The sequence below is a fragment of the Haliaeetus albicilla genome, chromosome 4 (assembly GCF_947461875.1).
Source record: "Haliaeetus albicilla chromosome 4, bHalAlb1.1, whole genome shotgun sequence".
Taxonomy (NCBI): Eukaryota; Metazoa; Chordata; class Aves; order Accipitriformes; family Accipitridae; genus Haliaeetus; species Haliaeetus albicilla.
Genome location: NC_091486.1, coordinates 38,277,437 through 38,296,245, shown reverse-complemented (window position 1 = coordinate 38,296,245; position 18,809 = coordinate 38,277,437). Strand labels below are relative to the sequence as shown.

General features: G+C 39.1%; 1 long non-coding RNA gene across 1 annotated transcript in view; it reads left to right on the top strand.

Moving 5' to 3' along the window:
• LOC138685150 (uncharacterized) overlaps positions 1–18,255 on the top strand; it is a 138,028-nt gene extending 119,773 nt beyond the window's left edge. Inside the window, exon 16 of the long non-coding RNA XR_011324417.1 lies at positions 17,845–18,255. This is a non-coding gene — a long non-coding RNA (uncharacterized lncRNA). The remainder of the gene's footprint in view (positions 1–17,844) is intronic.
• The last annotated feature ends 554 nt before the right edge of the window (positions 18,256–18,809 follow it).

Here is an 18,809-nt window from a genome sequence, read left to right as displayed (position 1 = left end):
GAAGTAATCGCTCTCTAATGCTTTGATGACTAAGCCATCACTTGGAAGTGGTGCCTTGCATTATCTCAGCTTGCAGATTCAATACTCAAACAGGTTTTTAAAGGCTGGAAGCTGCTCTTCACAGACCACCAGAGTGGAAATTGCCACATTCCCAGTCATCACCATGTAAGCTGTGGTTTGATTTTTTCTGAAAACATCTATTCATCAAGAGCCACCTTATAAAAAGATGTTTCCAGCCAGTCAGTCAGATTCCCAGTGAAAGCTAACCCTTCCTTTTGAATATCCTGTGGTTTTTAACTTACCTAGGGGACAAAATTTGATCTAATCACAGAAGAAAAGAAAAGTTTTTTGATATCTGTGAAAAATATTATTCTTGGCAATTCAGCAGCATAGTTTTTTAAGATAGGATAAATGTTAATGGTCAATTACTCTATGTGGCACTTTCAAGTCTGATGTCATTCCTCTTGCCCTTATTCTAGGAATTCTCAGCAGACTTTCCAGATGTATTTAATACTGCATATTTTGTGTGAATATATAGATTTGTCTATCAGTAAGTTATAATTATGAAAATATATAATTAGCTATGAGGAATTAAAAAAGGGTAGCCTGATAATTGACCCAATTTTCTTCTCTGTTTACATTTGAAGTTTAATTTTGTCTGTATTGTTTTTGTTGTAACCAATTTCAGTGTTAAATCTTACAAGGAAGAATAGTAGAAGATCAATAGTGAATTCACCTGTCTGACAGTCTGAAACAGCAAAAGAATATTTTTAATATTTGGAGATAGAGGTGGTTGCAATCTTAGTGTTCAAGTTCTGTATCAGGCCTAATGGCTCTGTATGAGGAGTAATTTTTTGCTAAAACAGACACAAACTGTGATCTGACATAAACTATGTGATGGCATATAACTAGAAGGGACGCTCAGCAGTTAGCAAAAATAATGTCAGAAAACCTAGTGGTGCAGTAATTAGATAAGGGTTAGATGACAAAGGGACCGAAAATAAGATTGAATGAAATGGCAGAACAATAGATATACTTAATTATTTCAAGAACTGCATAGTTCATCATAATTTATTCTGTCACGCTTGTGGCAGGGAGGTTGCTACAAAAATAATCTGTAAGATGTCTGTCTCTATGAATAGTTAATAGATGAAGAGTTAACTGACATTTTATCACGTACAGCATTATCTATGGGCTTTATAGGAACAATACTTTCATAAATTTGTGCCTTACCTAAATAGGTTGTTGTAGGAAGCTCTTAGTCAAAGCTCAAGAAATGAGATGTTATTCTATAAGTGAATGCTTATTTTCGTGCTTCCATGTGATTTCTTCATTCAAATTGTTCTTTAATAGTTGACAATGCATAACATGGCTTCTTAGATTATCGCTCTTCTTGCCTCTTAATCTCTGATAATCAGTGGCCTACTGTAAAACTGACCCTTAGAAAAGGAAAGAAAAAAAAATTAACCGTAGCAGCTTGTCAGGCTGAATGCAATGCAAAACCAGATTTGCAGCATGAATGTTTGAGCTCTGTGTGATGAAAAATGATGGACATGTAGCAGTGCAACACTATAGAGGGCTCTGGGGCTGAGAAACAGCAAGCAGGTAGCACTTGGGAGTTGCCAGTGTGCAAAAAGGCGGGGGGGAGAAAAAGTTGAACTGCTGAGTGACTAAAAAGGCAAAAAAGCCTTTTGTGAGTTTTTTAATATTAATGCTTAACAAAAGGTCAGAAAAATTTCCACACCAGAATGTATTCTCTCATGAGTTTTCTTGGAGAAAGCTATTCAGATATTTTTCTCATGATTTTAATATTCAGAGTTGGGGATGTCCTTCCCTCGGTGAATAGTCTATACAGGGAAATGTGATCTGAAACTGTTAATGAGTTTAGGTCAAATTCAAACAAGAAATAAGGTTTCAAATGTAGGATTATAAATGAATACTGGTGTCTTAAGTAGGCCAAGTCTTAAAGCAATCATCCAATATTTGAGTGAGCAAGAATCAGTTCCTTGCACTGCCTTAGTACCTGCTTTTTTTTAGAACTGTTGCGCACACTATTCTGTGGGGTTTTCTTTGTGTTAAATCCTGTCTGTTAACTCTCAACTTCATGTAAATAATCAAGCAGAAACAGAAACTAAAATGCAGGTAGTCTACTTCTAGTGCCACTTCAAGCTGTGATGAATGGAAAAGCTTTTTGCTATCCTAAAGATAGGACAGTGGTTAGTTTGTGGAGTTATTCCTAGGCTCCCTTTGACTTAATGTAATTTGAATTCTTCTAAGTACATCTCTTCCATGCCTCTCAGTAGTATTTGTTAATCCTTTATGGAGCTGAGAATCCCATCAACCTGGGTAGGGGAGAGGAGGAAGAGGAATCAACAGCCTTTTTATTGGCACAGCCAGCAAAGGGCCTTCGGACCTTTGAAGCTTGTGAAAAATAACCACGTACACCTTTTGGCATGTTTTAAGTTGTGTGTTAGTCACTGATTCTGTGTATAATTTGGTGGATATATGAAAGTCTACATTGATTTTTTATTTTGTACATAGGGTATTCTGGCATTCTGGGGGCTAATTAACATTCACTTCTGAATTTAGTATTTTTTTGTGAACTGGCCTCCTTGTTTCATAGTTATGAGCTGACCATAGGAGAGGCATTGGTCTTAATTTGCAGCATCTTCAAAGACACTAACTATACAAACCTAAACCAGATGTTTCAAGAGACTGGGTGAATACAATATAGGAAAAAAGGCTTGATATGATTGTGAGGAACACCCTCATCTCCTGCCTTTGTCAGTATTGTGTGTACACCTTTGTTAGGTTTTTAGTGGCTATTAGAAAGGCAAAGAAATTAATTTAGCCTCCCTTGTTTGTCATGATGTTTTGTTCAGAAGCTTACACTTAGACTGATGATTCTCACTGCAGAGTAAGTAAATGGGACATGTTGATCATCAGTTTATAATATGAGAAAAGTAATTTTCCACAGCATATTATTAATAAACTCTGACACTTTGTGTTGTATTCTGTATCAGAGTAATCTACAAACCTACTTTGCTGATGTATACTCTCAAAATTCTAGAAATGCATGTAAGACTACAGTATATGTTGTTCCCTGTAAGTACAGATGTAAAAGGAGAGATAAAGTATGATTTCACTTTTCTTATATGTGGTGGTGTGTTTTTTTTTTTTTTGGGGGGGGGAGGGTTTGAACCATCTTGCTTTGGTTGCATCTTGTAAGGGTCTCTTACCTAGGGTGGCTCATCCTGTATTTGATTGTCCGTGGATAAACTTATTTCTATCTCTGTGTAGCTGCTTAACAAATAGTGTTCCTATTTATGAATTATACTTTAAAAAACCAAATCAAAACAAGAACCATATTTGAAATAAATATTTGGTATGACAATAGCAGAAAACCAGATAATTATAAAAGGGATGTGTCTTAATCTATTAACTTTTTATGTTAAGAGTTGGAGCAGAAGAAATACTGTTCACAAATATTTAACAACCAATAGGTTTAATAACTGTCCTCCATTCTGTTCAATGAAGATGCTGTAGATATGGTGGATTGAAGCTGAAATACGTAAAATAATCCACCAACTGTTGAGGGAACTGTCTCTTGTTCTGTATAAGTTGATAAATATGAAGGCCTTGGGGAAGGAGGTGTGTGTCAAAGGTTTGATGGGTGGCAGGGTCCTTGCTCTCAGGAGCAACTCTCAGCAACTTCAAAACCATCTCTTGGAAGAGGGAGAATTAATTTTGCCTTTGGTACTTGAGCACCAGAAGTGAAGTCTACGTGAGGTTTTAACAGTGCAGCTATAGCAGGGAATTTGAGTGTTCCTGTTCTGCCAACAAAATCCTCTCTAGAACACCATTATATCTGTGAATGAGACATCAGGCAAGAGGATATTATGTTTGTATTTACTCACTTGACTTCCAGGCAGATATTACTTGACAGAAAAATAACCTTTAAATTAAGTAATACTTGAAGCTGGACAGTTCAGAAAGACTAACATGGAATAGTTGGCATGTTTATATATCAAGGCTTTCTGTTTTCCCTTCTGTGCTGGTTTTGGTTGGGGTAGAGTTAATTTTATTCACAGTAGCTAGTGTGGGGCTGTGTTTTGGATTTGTGCTGGAAACAGTGTTGGTAACACAGGGATGTTTTAAGTTATTTCTGAGCAGTGCTTACACAGAGCCAAGACCTCTTCTGCTTCTCACCCCACCAGCAAGGAGGCTGAGCCTGCACCAGAAGTTGGGAGGGGACACGGCTGGGACAGCTGACCCCAACTGACCTAAGGGATATCCCAGACCATATGATGTCATGCTCAGCCTATAAAGCTGGGTGAAGAAGAAGAAGGAGGCAGGGGGGATGTTCAGAGTGATGGCGTTTGTCTTCCCAAGTAACTGTTACCCGTGATGGAGCCCTGCTTTCCTGGAGGTGGCTGAACACCTGCCTGCCGATGGGAAGTGGTGAATGAATTCCTTGTTTTGCTTTGCTTGCGTGCATGGCTTTTGCTTTACCGGTTAAACTGTCTTTATCTCTGTCCTGGTTTTCAGCTGGGATAGAGTTAATTGTCTTCCTAGTAGCTGGTACAGTGCTATGTTTTGAGTTCAGTATGAGAAGAATGCTGATAACACTGATGTTTTCAGTTGTTGCTCAGTAGTGTTTAGACTAAAGTCAAGGATTTTTCAGCTTCTCAAGCCCAGCCAGTGAGAAAGCTGGAGGGGCACAAGAAGTTGGCACAGGACACAGCCAGGGCACCTGACCCAAACTGGCCAAAGGGGTATTCCATACCATAGGACGTCCCATCTAGTATATAAACTGGGGGGAGTTGGGGGGGGGGGGCGATCACCACTCGGGGACTAACTGGGTGTCTATTGGCAGGTGGTGAGCAATTGCACTGTGCATCATTTGTACATTCCAATCTTTTCATTACTACTGTTGTCATTTTATTAGTGTTATCATTATCATTACTAGGTTCTTCTGTTCTGTTCTATTAAACCGTTCTTATCTCAACCCATGAGTTTTACTACTTTTCCTGATTCTCTCCCCTATCCCACTGGGTGGGGGGGAAGTGAGTGAGTGGCTGCGTGGTACTTAGTTGCTGGCTGGGGTTAAACCACGACAATCTCAACCCACGAGTTTTCTCACTTTTACCCTTCTGATTCTCTCCCCCATTCCACCGGGGGGGAGTGAGCGAGTGGCTGTGTGGGGCTTAGTTGCCAGCTGGAGTTAAATGATGACACCTTCATGAAAAAAGATGAGGCTATGAATAACTAAAATGAAACTACATAGAATAGCTATGGAAACAGATATTTATTATATTACAGATCTATTCTGCCTCTTATACAAAAGACCCATTAATAAACAAAATATGTTGTTTTGAAACTAAATATGAATTATTCCCATCCATTGCACTTATAGATTTACTTCCAATCAATATTCAGCTGGTCAAATCTCCACTAAAGAGTTGTAAACTTCAAATTCTGGTCTTCAGCACAGGTCACTTCAGTCATAGAAGTAACTGAACCGTAATTCAGTTGCACAAATAGGTTTATATATTGGTTAACTGGAGTGATTAAAAAACAAACAAACAAAAAACCAATCCCCAAACAAATAAAAAACCCAGAGTAAACTACTTTTTGAGCTCCGGGAGCTGGATTCAGGTGAAACTGAGGGCATGTAGTGCTGAAAACATTATAAATGGCAAGCTACTGCGCACAAATACACATTTAGAGCAAAGCTGTTTGCAAATGTTCTGTAGATTTGGGGAGGAAAGTGTTGAGAAATTGAGCCAGTATTAATCAGTAAACAGTTTATACAGCTAGGTGTAACACTGGATTTCTCTTAGGTTTAGTATGTATGGGGAAGCAGTTTGATGGAGGGGGTGTGGTACATATCCAGCTGTTGGAGTTGTCCTGTAATCAGTCACGCATTCAGCAGCATATGTGATGAACACACAGTTCTGCACGGACAGCCACAGCAGAGATTTGTCTCCCAGATACGTTCTAGGGTAATCTTTCATTTGTCAGATGATTGAACAAAATTACTGCTTTGAATGTTGATCTCGCCATCTCCTTGCCCCTTAATCAGGATGCTACAGAGAAGAAAAAAACCCCCCACCACTTTTTGGGGAAATAATTTTTATAGAACAGAAATTTGTTTCACACATCAATCTGTCCTTTCCCTTTTCCCCTTCACACCTCAGTATTTAGGCTTGTGACCAAGCGAGGATTATATGGTCAAACCTTGTGGTATTGAACTAGTGCCTCATTTTGGCTCTCTCCAGTGAAACTTCTCCATTCTCAGAAGCAAAACCGAGGTGTAGAAGTGAGGCTGGTGTAGAGTGAAGAGCATTGGAGGTATTGAACGTAGAGGTTGTACATTGATTTAAATGGGATGCAAGGGATTTGGATGCTATGCTGTTGCTGCTAGGAATGTGGTTTGACTTGAGGAGGGATTGAAGATTAGAGTGTTACAAGGGTTTATGAAAACCAGATATGCAAACAGGTTGTCCTAAATCATACTATGTACAGCATCAGGCATAATTGGATGGTAGAAAAACTCAATGTTTTTAATAAGTATCTGTGTTTACAAGGAGTGTTTCTCTTTCCACATAAGTACCCAGGGACATGAAGAATGTCTTTATTTCATTATTTCTCATTATATGTAGAACTGGTGGATAAAAACTACGATATCATCCCTGAAGCCTGTTTTATAGTGCAACTTGACGGGGTGACAGAGCATCATTGTGGTGGTTTTTCTGAGCATCTTCTGTGTGCAAGGTGATATGCAAAGCTTTAAAGAATGTGATGGTTGACTTTACAGAATCTTGCAAAGTCAAATGAATGACATATTGTCACAGCTGATCTAAGTATCAAAGAAACTGAATGCAGTAGTCAGGTTCTTTTTGTGATCAATGAGATGTTAGGGTGATTGCCTCTTCTCCAGGAGGAAAAAAAACCTGATGGATGTGAAACTTGCATTCCATTAATATTTCAGTCAGAGCTGTATCTCATACTGGGCACCAACTTCCAGTTTACCTTATCCAAATAGCCTTTGCTATCAAGGAGTACTTTTGTTCTGAAATAGATTACCACTTTTCTGTATTTTCAGTGATATATCAAGAGATCCATTTACTGTAGGAAAAGATTGGATAAAACTGGCTTTGTGCAGCTTTCGACTGCAAACAATACTAGAAAATTGTCATGAGAGAAAATAGCTTTTGTAAGCACAACCATTAGCAGACGTTTTCAGCTATTTCCCTCAAAATTTTGTAATCCAGTATGGTTTCACTGAAGTTCTGTATTTGTACCAAACCAGTTATTTTTTCATGCAAATTAAGCGTCCCTGTCTTCGTTCCTTGCTCCAACAGGGAAGAAAGGCCAATTTATAAGTAACCTTCCCATATCAGCATAGTCAGCTTTATGGAAAATATTCAGGCATTTTCTTGAGAGCCTTGATCTAGTCTGTTTGCAAAATTCTGTCACCTAAACAGTTACTTGGTAGTTCAGTTAATGACTATTTTGCTGGAACAGAGGTGTAAAGAAAGTGGAAAAAATGAAGTCTAAGAACTAGCAGTTCTGGCACTTCTGCTCTTTGTAGAAAAGAATGTAGCAAATAGAGGTCATTTCCTTGGGGTTTTTAATTGGGTAATAAAACAGTAATTAAAATGTCTTATGATAGCCATTTCCATATTTTCACTTGTATTCTTAATTTCCTTGAAATTACTTGAAAATGCTTTCTCTGGTCCTTGGAAAAAACAAGAATGTTTATCCTTAAATGCATATTTTATTTTTATAATAATGTTAGGACAACAATTTGTTATTAAAAAAATTACTGAAAATCAGTTTGACTTTATTAAATTAGTAGTGAGTGGAAAAAACAACATTAGTATCAGTATTTCCAATCTGTGATACTTTAGGCACAAAAAATGCTGCATTGCTGACTCTGAATGCTCTCATGCAAATGAAACAGATCCTTCTGTCCATTTTTTTAAATGAAGCATGGGTTGAAAATGAATTGCCACGTAGTCTTTCATCTTACGGATACTAAGACACAAATTGCATGTGTTATTTATAGTATAAGATTATTTCTAAGGATCTGTGTAGTTCTTATTTAAACCAATGCAACATCCAATCTTCATGGGAAGACATTAATAGAGAATATACTGTCTTTGCTCACTTACTACTAGTTTAATAAAGACAGACACAGATTAAGAGTGTGAGGTAGCATGGGAAATGGGCCATTAACTGCAGTAAAGCACCAGTAATGTAAGGAGACATATTAATAATGACAATGGCAATGTCATTGATGATGAAAAATGCAACTTCTACACTTCTATGAAGTCTTCTGCCCCCCCCACCCCCAATCTGGAATTGCTGTTAATTGCCCCTTCTCTGGTCTCCATTTACAGCTTTGTTTCTCACTACTTTTTCTGTCCAGGGTATCCTACTGGAAATTAACACAAAGTAACTAAACCTAAAATAGACTAAAAATATCAGCAACTGTGATGAATCATCTGGTGTGTCCTGCAAGCATATTGTCCACAGGTAATATTAAATCCATTAATAAAAATCTTTCCTGAGGTATAAAAACATTAAGGGTTTACAGATATAAACCTCAAGAATTCTGTATAAAGTCAGTTGATGTTTAGATGGAATATAAATTGCTGCACAACTGGAACTTCACAGCAGTCTGTTTTGTCGATGGGTACCTGAAAATCTATGACTTTACTGATGGAGAGGGATGGCACAAAGTCTATGCAGCAGATAAATCCACAGTTTAAAGGTAAATTCTGCTCACGGAAAAGTATTCTCTAAATTCATAGCTTAAACCCTTGCTCTTTGTGTTAAGAGAAAGTATCCATGTATCACCTATTTATGGTCTATAATGCAAGTTTTAGCTTTTCTATGAGGGGAATTGCAGTAGCAAAATACAAATTAATGAAAAATACAATGACAAAGAATTACATACTAAATGGCTGTTTGTGCTATTTATTACTATGTTCATTGTTAATGTTCAACTTCTATAAATATTCAGTTAGTTATATATTAGCATTTCATTAGTGAAAAATGAATCTCTACTTATAGGAAACTGTTGCTAAGAATATTATGACTATGCTTTTTGAAATGCTTCCAAAATAGACTCTGAAGTTTTTCTTGCTGAGATCCAAGTGAAGAGGGTTGTGTGCTGTAGGCCTGAGCACTGCCAGAATGCTGTGGAGCAATACTCAGGAGGGAGCAATGCCAAAACCGGGGTGAATATCTTAAACTGAAACTTGGCTTGGTTAAAAATCTATAGTAAACTTACAGTAGGCTTGATCCCCATCTGGAAGATGCAAGGGTTTCCCACAGCCTGTTATTCCACCATTTCTCACAACTTTCAAGCAAACCTTGAAACATAGCGAGCTTTAGTGCAGCTTGAGGTGATCTTGCTGTGTCACTGTGTCGTGGTTTAAGCCCAGCTGGTAACAAAGCACCACGCAGCCGCTCGCTCACTCCCCCCTGCCTCCCCTGGCCACGGTGGGATGAGGAGAAGATATAAAGGCAGGCTCATGGGTTGAGATAAGGACCGGGAGGGATCACTCACCACTTATGGTCACGGGCAAAAGACAGGCTCAACCTGGGGAAGAAACAAAATCAATTTAATTTACTACAAATCAAAACAAACCAAGGATATTAGGAAGTAAAACCAAACCCTAGAACACCTTCCCCCCACCCCTCCCTCCTTCCCGGCTCAGCCCCACTCCCGGTTCTCTCTCCCTCCTCCCCCCGGGGGACAGGGGGTGGGGGTTGGGGTCAGCTCCCCACCCCTTGTCTCTGCTGCTCCCACCTCCTCAGGGGGAGGACTCCTCACTCGTCCCCTGCTCCACCGTGGGGTCCCTCCCACGGGAGACAGTCCTGCACGAACTTCTCCAACGTGAGTCCTTTCTTCAGGCTGCAGTTCCTCACAAACTTCCCTGGTGTGGGTCCTTTCCACAGGCTTCAATTCTTCCCGAACTTCCCTGGTGTGGGTCCTTTCCGCGGGCTGATCTTCAGTCACAAAGTGCTCCAGCGCGGGCTTTGCCATGGAGTCACGGCCATCTTTGGGGGCCTCCGCTCCCCTGCTCCCCCTCTCCCCTCCATGGGCTGGGGGGGGACAGCCTGCAGTCTCACCATGGGCTGCAGGGGCATCAACCTCCTCAGGTGCCCCTCCTCCCCCTCCTTCTTCACTGACCCGGTATCTGCAGAGGGGTTCCTCTCACGTTCTAATACCCCTACCCACTACTGGTTCCCCTTCTTAAATCTGTCATCCCAGAGGCGCTACCACTGTCACTGATGGGGTCGGCCTGGGCGAGAGGCGGGTCCGACCTGGAGCCGGGGAAGCTTCAAGCAGCTTCTCACAGGAGCCACCACTGCAGCCTGTCCCCCACTACCAAAAAAACCCACGCCACACAAACCCATAACACATTGTAAAGAGAAATAAAGGTAAAAATAGCTCTTTTCCAGGTGGATTATAATCTAAATTCCTTGAAAGCAACACAGAAGTCTTCCTTTCAGCTGCAACCCAGGGAACGCTTCTGTCCCTATCAGACAGAAGATGGCAAAGCAAATAGTTCAATGGTAGTAACTCCTGATCTGTTCTTGACGATACTCAGGTGAACATCTCTTCATTTATGTTCCTTTAGAGCTTTTCCTTACCTCAATTATTGCGTTAGGCCTGACCTTGCTGCAGGTAAGCAAGGTGCTTGTTACTGATCTGTATCTAGAGATTAACCACTACCCACTGAGCTTGGCCATCCAACCATTTAACCTATCCATCCATCTGGAGCGTTACATCGGAGCTTGGATACAACACTCTTGTTGAAGCTCTTACTGAAGACAAAGTAAATGCTATCTGCTGTTCTCCCCTTATTCACAAGTCTGGTCATTTTATTATAGAAGGTGGTCAGGTTGGTCAGGCATGGTTTCCTTGTGGTAGATCCTTGCTGACCTTAATTGCTTTTTGCTCCTTCGCGTGCCCAGAAATGTGTTCCAAGAGGACTTGCTCCCTGACTTGTTTCAGTCAAGCTAAGCGTATAACCTGAAATCATGAGACTTCACATGAAAGTGACGGCATGGTAGCTTGTTGGCATGGTGTTGTATTTAAAGAATAGTTCTGTAAAAATGATAAACAGTGCAAGCCATCCTATTTGGGATGGATTTTAATAAGTAATTAACAGTATTAGAAAAAGGAAAAGTAATATCGCTTATAGCACAGCATATATTGGTAAACTTGCAGTAGTAGCTTCTCATGCACTGGAAGTTGAACATAAATTTGCTTTGCAAGTAGATTACATGTATTTTCTCCTTCTTTGAATAATAGTTTCATATTTTAACTCTTAATGAAACCGTTGTGTTTATTAACATGGGACAGAGTGCAGAGAATGAGGGTATGAGAACATGTTCATATAGTTCTTGCAAGGCTTGTAATGGAGCCGTACTTTCAGTCCCAGTAAGAATATTCATTTACATGGATTTGGGGATCCTGGTGGAATAATAAGACTATGCTAATCTCTTAGAAGAAAAAAATCCTGACATAAATTGATTCTCCAGAGTTACTTATAAAAACAATTAATTTCATGATATTAGATCTATATCTTCCCTGGGGGCTTTTGCCTTTTTCTGTAACTGGACTTATGTTAAAACTGGATGCATTTTGACTGCATATCTAGGAAACTGAGTGTACCATAATGTGTTTCCTTAACTTAAAAATGTAGACAGCATTGGATTTTTGACTTGCTGAATGCTTGGAAGGTACCAGGAACCTCGTACCAGTTAAATATGAGAGATCCAAGATGTCTGCTTTGCAGAATTGTCTGAAAAGCATGGAGAAGGGCATGTATAAGACCTTATATTTTTGTACACAATGAGATTGTAAATGAAGTAGCAGCTTTGCTCATTCACTGTTTGATTGTGTGTTGAGACAATGTCTGAAGCTCCAATACTCACAGTAGGTGAAAAGCCAAGGGCAGCATTCGGCTGGGTTGCTTGAATAGTTGTAGTAAAGACTAAGCCTGTGACTACTGCAGTATTTTGTGCTCATACCATTTGTCAGTCCTAACAATGTTGTCTATTCATGTTGGTTTAGTCCTAATCTCTGCCTTGCCTCAAGTGCCAAAACTTGATCAGCTGTCAAAGTGCTAACTGGTTAGGATTACTTTACTTCAAACTTAAGTGAAAACAGAGATTTATTTCTTTGAGTGTCTGCACCAGTGCCAGTTTACAGCTATGGCTTAAATGCATTTTTGGGAAATGAGGTTGTTAATGTCCTGTGGCCCCCTGAAGTGTCGACCACTGGGTAGGACTCCAATGCCCAACTGCCCAGGAAGCTCCAGAATAGTGCATGCAACGAGCTATATATCCTGAAGCAGTAAACCAGTATGGTAATGCTGTATCATTGTTGTTCTGATGTATAAATGACAAACTTTGAAAAAATAATTTGTATTATGGCCCTTCACTTTCAATATGAAAAGTGTATGGATATTATTATATGGGTGTATTACAATAATACATAGTGGTAACTGAATTGATGGTATTTATGTACAGTAAGGATGCTTCCTTGGGTTTTAAGCAAGATTAAGCTGCAGATGCCTAAACCAACTAATTAAGGATAAATTACAGCATCACTTAACAATAATCTACTCTTCCCTGATAGAACAGCTTCTTGTTATCTGCCTTAAACACTTGTGTTTTACTGAGAAGGCAGGTAGCAAATTTCTCCCTGAAATAGAAGTTCCTATTATATGTTCTGTTATGTTTCAAGTAACAGTTACAAAGAGTAACAGTCTTCTCCTTTCACCCTATAGAAAGGAAGCACGGTGTGTTGGTTGAGGCAAGAAAATGTGAGATAAGATCCATGTACTTCGGGTTTTAAGGGAACTGTCTGTCTATGGAGGTAGCCAGTTTGTTCAATTCTGTGGGCTCAGCTGTGATGTTTGTGTGAAAGGAAAGGATGGTACGCTGCTGGAGGAAATATCAGAAAAACTGTGGCTCACTAGTGCAATTCATGTCTTGGTCTGTCTCTGGATGCACAAGGAAGGTAGTGCTCAGGAGGTGGTTTTCTGTCCTAAGCTGAAGCTGGGTCTGTATTTGCAACCTCTCATTACTAGAGTAGCTGGCAACTTGGAAAAGGAGAGAAAACCCTAGACTTTTTATCTCCATGCCTTCTGAGAAGCAAACTGTGATGCTGTCTGGGAGGTTTCTCTGTGTCTGAGTAATATGAAATCCATCAGCAAGTATCTTAGTCTTACAGGAGTGGGAAGGTGTTTCTAGCACCAAGTATACAAAGTAATGGGTTCCAGCCAAAGCTATTGCTGGGTATCTCTAATCAAGAGCAGTATATGAGACAAGGGGAGTCAAAAGAATCTCAGTAGACATAATAAAGGGGGGTGAAAGATGATGTTTAGTGCTTACATTGTTGAAATTAGCTGAGGTAGAGACAGTCATTGATAAGAAGAGCTGGTCCCAAGAACCAGCCAATGAGGTAGAGACAGTTCCTGATAAGAAGCAGGAGCAGGCCCCAAGAGCCAGCTAAGACTGGTCTTGCGGCTTGGGTGAATACCAAGAAATCACTGAGCCTGCGCAAGGAAAGAGGTTACTAGAGGTGACGAAGAGGAGTCATCTATCTTCATCTCTGCGACCACCAGACAACCACCACCATAAAGAGGCACTGCGCAGGCGCAGTTGAGAGGAGACTATGGAAATGACCTCTCGGAGCTCATTTTAATATGAAGTGGGGATGGGTCATGCATATGTATAGGCGTATTGTGAATATGTAATACCTGACTGTATAAACTTGAGACGAACTGCCGAGTTGGGCGCGCACGACTTTGGTGGGACTACCCCCCGTGCTGCCTAGCGCTGAATGAACATACCTACTTTACAATCTCGCTGATTGTGGAGTCTGTTTTCTGCACGTCATATACACTGATACCGAAAAGCCGGTCGAAGAAACTTTCTAAGACTCATTTTGGAGTTTTAGAAAGCAGGCATTCTTTATTGCAGCGCTGGATGCACAGGGGATAATTCCACCTAGTGTGCATACCACAGCTTTAGCACAAACAGGTTATATAGAATAACTAATTGCATGTTAATCAGATTAGAATACATATATATAAAAATGATTGCAACTGATTATCTTAGTACTGCCTACATCCGATCATGCGCAATGAAGGATCCATTTGAGTCGAAGGGCTGCTTTTGTGACCACTGACCCATCTGAAGTTCTTGTTGGCTGTCCTTGAAGTCTTTATTCTTGTCCTTGTTCTTTGATCTTGAAGCTTAACGCAGTTTCAATCACATGTGGTCAGTTTCAACATTGTTCTCATCTAGCTTACAGGAACATCTAATCATAAGAGCAAAGAACTGCAAAACTTATGAATAATTACTAGTTAATCACTTGACTAGACTTTTTAATTATCTCCCTGGTTACCCTTTGTCTATTGTTTCAACCATAATGTTAATATAGGATCATTTATCAAATCTCATTTGCACAGTCACCTAGCAGCAAACCAGTTTTCATAGAAGGTACAAAATATTAAAACCATAAAAGTTTGAACAAACCACATGAAATATATGGACATATGCTATCAATACTGGGTGCACTTTGTGTTCAGTGTTGAAACGTCACACCAATGAAGTTTTCCTGAACTTGAAAACTTGTCCTCTGCAAGTGACTGGCCTATAGAAATGCAGAGTTTAGGGTTTTATGAGCAGAGGGGGAAAACCAGTTACTTCAAGTATTTCCTATGAATAATTTAAGGGATCTTGTTACTTGATATGCCTGCAGACAACTGTCTTTAATCTGTAGATTGGTGACTTTCTTCCTAGAAAGTTCTTTAGTTCCAATCTTAATTTTGTAATTCTATATTCCTGGCCCCTTTCTCTAGAGCACTGTTTTAACGTCCTTCCAAAAGGAGTCTGTAGGCAGTTCTCTGTATGTTGTCTTCAGCCTTCAATGTGCCAAACCCCAGGGAAGAACAGACTGATTTAGTGTAGGCTGTTACAGTGTTTGCTAGTACTTTGCTGTGGACAGTTGGTGTGAAAGAACCAGGTTATGGGGAAATCTTGGGGTTTAGATTACATCATTTATGCTGTCAGTATGTATTTGGTGTTTTGCAGCAACTGGTAGAAGTGGATGAACAAAAGTGAGCAAATTCTTCCATAAACCATGTGAATATACCTTAATCACTTTATTTTTAGTGCTTTATAGATTAAATGCAAGGGAAACATAACATTTATGGAAGACGAATGGTGACTGGCTCAGTTTTGTTTAATACTTTATACTAGAAAACATGAGACAACATGCTACAGTAAATATTATGGATTACAGTGAACCAATTTAATTCCTATTTGAGTCTCAGACTTCTGATGCAGATGTTTAATGAAGTGAGCTGGTTCCCCACTGACTTTGCATTACCATTTTGAGTAATTTTCCTAACTGGCAGTGTTTTGTACAATCTTGTCAAAGTAAAAATAACAGCTGTCTTGTCTTGAGTTTTTCCTGTGTAGTATTCTGAGGAAATAATCATTTTTAGTTCATACAAACAAGTTGATAATAATGTGGTGGGGGAGAAAGCTGAAAACCAACATTAGGGATATTAATGATGTGAAAACATCCTGCTTGATAGTTTTCAGTATTTTTGGGGAAAAAAAAAGGCCAAACAAATTTATCCTTAAACTGCAGTTGAATTTTTGTGGGGTAATAATCCCTTTTTCAGAAGAGTTTCATGGAGTGGTTTTATTTTATATATTGTGACTCAAGATTTCACATTTAGGAGCAGAAGTAAATTTTAGAATTTTCTAATCCAAAAAAGTATTAAGTAGTTATTAATGTAACTAACAACTGTTAGTATTTTGTAATAATGTTAGTAATATAATACATAAAGCATTTGTGGAGTTGATGCTAAGAGGGGAAGATATTAATTCCAATGAAACTGGAATGGAGGGACAAAAAGACCCTCAGCAAGACCAACTAAAACCAGGAGTACTTACACATACTTGGCTGGGTGGACTGTGGGCAGAATTTGTGGGATGGGACTGTGCAGGCAATCAGAGCTATTGTTGCATGTGTGGGTGCAGAGAGGGTGGCAGGAGATGAGCTTCCCTGGTGGATGTGACCCATCAGCATCTGGAGATGCTGCCTCTGGCCTGTGGGGCTCTTCCCTGTTGCTTGGCGCATATGGTGGGTGAACCACCCTGAGTAAAATGATGCTCTGGTTTTGCTATTAGGAGCTTTATTAATTCAGAGGGTCAAGAGCTATGCTATAAAAAAGACACTGCTGAAGTTTGGAGCTTGAACTTAGGGCTTTCCTAGTACTTTATGTTTATAGATATTTTCTCCAAAGCTTTTTTCTATTGCTAAAAATAGCTTTCACTGTACAAATACTTCATTATTATTTATTGCTTACATAATGGCTTTATATTACACATTTCCTGCAGTTTTCCTGTCAACCCTGTTTCATGTAAAAGTATCTTCAATAAAACAAGAGCAGCAGCAAAATGTTTGCCTTGCCACTCACAGCTGTATTCATCAAGCTCATGGCCCTGCTTCTAGAAAAATGTATGACTTGTTGTGACTTATGTTAATAAAAAAGTTGTCTAAAGCTGTTTCTTGCATATTGGATTAATTCCTTCATCCTTTGCAGCTTCAGTGAGTGGGAGAGTGTGCAAGCAGCATTGACCACAGTGTTAAAGATGTTTTTAGCAGATAAAAAAATATCTGAGATAAAGCATGAAAGACTGAAAGTAGGAAAATAAAGGACTGGACTGAGTAACATACATTAAGAAAGCAACGGCTCTCAAATATATATCTGAGAGGTTGGTGGAATTCCCATCCCCTGGAAGATTTCCTCTTTCACATATCTCAGTGCTTGTTCTTCCACTGCTGTGTGGTCTGCTTGTATTCTGTAAGGTTTTTGTGGCTGGTAAATACTACATACTTATATCTTTCAAAAAAACCTAGTAATCTGTATATTGGTTTTACCTAATTTTTTTTTCAGTCTTTCATTCTCTGAATACCCTGACTTGCACTTGATAAAATTGCTGAAGTTTGCACAACATGGAATTTACCTCTTCCCACTTGAACTGTTGGAAGAAAATGGTTTGATGATGTGCTACAGTCCTTTTAGCCCCAGTTCCTGATTTGTTCATTTCACTTGCATATTAAAAACTATTGATTTAATCTTATTTTATTAAAATTAAGCTGGAATCTGATATTCAACCTTAGCCAAAATAAAGTACTACAGAAGATGACCAAACTAACTCTTCATAAAATTGCAGAGCTAAATTTCTCAGTTGATCTGTTCCTTCATTCTTTTGGCAAAACCCAGCTCCTGTGAGACACAGTGCCTATTTAACCAGCAAGGAAACACTGGGCAAACTTGCGACCATTGTAAAGATGTTTATGAGGTGGTATTTTCCTACAAGTCAGAAGAACCAGGAAATTTGGCTTGCAAGCTGGCATTCTCTCCCCCAGAAAAATAGAAATCTTCTAGGACTTAAAAGTATAATCTAAAATACTTTTCCCAACCACTTTCTTGACTTGGAGGTTCCTTGGGTGTAACCAGAGGTGGTGTTGCTGACAAGTAGCTGTAAACGATCTGTTTTGTTTTTTTTTCTCTGACGATGCTTTGTGCAGAATTGGAGATAACAGAGCAAAATTGAGGTGTCCCAGCTTGCGTGCAAGGATACCATTTAAATGGAATTGGCTTTCCTGGTTGAAGTTGAATGGTTAAAAAATGAGAGAACTTTCATGGTATAAATGTCTTTTATTTGGGAAAGTTAAAGCTCATGTAACCTGTATTTTCAGTGCTGTCTTGTTACCTGCAGGCAAAACCCCACAAACCTGTTGTCTTCTGGGGAAACAACTGTTGAAATGAGTTCAGCCAGGAGAAACCAGTAATTCATGGGGAAATATTTCCTGCAAAGGAATTGAACAAATTCAGAAACTATTTTGGAAAAAATCCAAGGTATTTTTTTGACCGAAAAATACAGTCTTCATATGCAGAAGCATATAAAAATTTACTTAATTATATTTCAAGTGCTTTGTAACAGACCTTAAGTATCCTTTGAGGAGAATGAGGCTTTAGCAGGATGTGATCAGCTGAAACTCAGCTTCTCTGAGCTCTAGGAATGGCAAGCCATCATCTGCAATCCTTTTCCCCCCACAAAATCAGATGTGGTCTGATGTTAAGATGGGTAGTTCTGCTCCTCTAAGGAAAATACACTAATATCTTTAGTTTGAAGGCTAAACCCTAATAAATCTCCAAAAGAATTCTTTGCTGTAATCATCTGCTACTACCCCAAATGTAAGATGATCTCAAACTTCTCTAAACAATATCAGTTCACTATTGGCATATGTGAAAACAATTGTATATTATAATCTGTGTTTCCACAGTGTACTTTCATCCTGTGAGCATCCTCCTCCAAACTCTGTTTGGAGTTGATTTAATAATATGTTAAAGTGAAATTGTATTGGAAGTCACCCTTTCACTCTATTAATCTGTTTGCGTGTTCTTCTACCTTATTTTCCAGTAACAAAAAACCTGTTTGTCAACCATATTCACATAAAAACCTGCCTCCAATTCAGTTATGCTCTTTATAGCTCATTGTCTTGAAAATAAGGAGTTCAAGGGCCAAAAGAAAAATTACGTGCTAGGCTGAAGGCTAGGTGAAGAGAGCCATGTGCTGCTTCTGGCAGCAAATTGGTGCTTTTTGAAGTAAATTTCAAATAACTAGCTAGTTCATTAAAGTGCTCAAGTAATCTCACCTTAGAATATTTGATCTCCAAAATA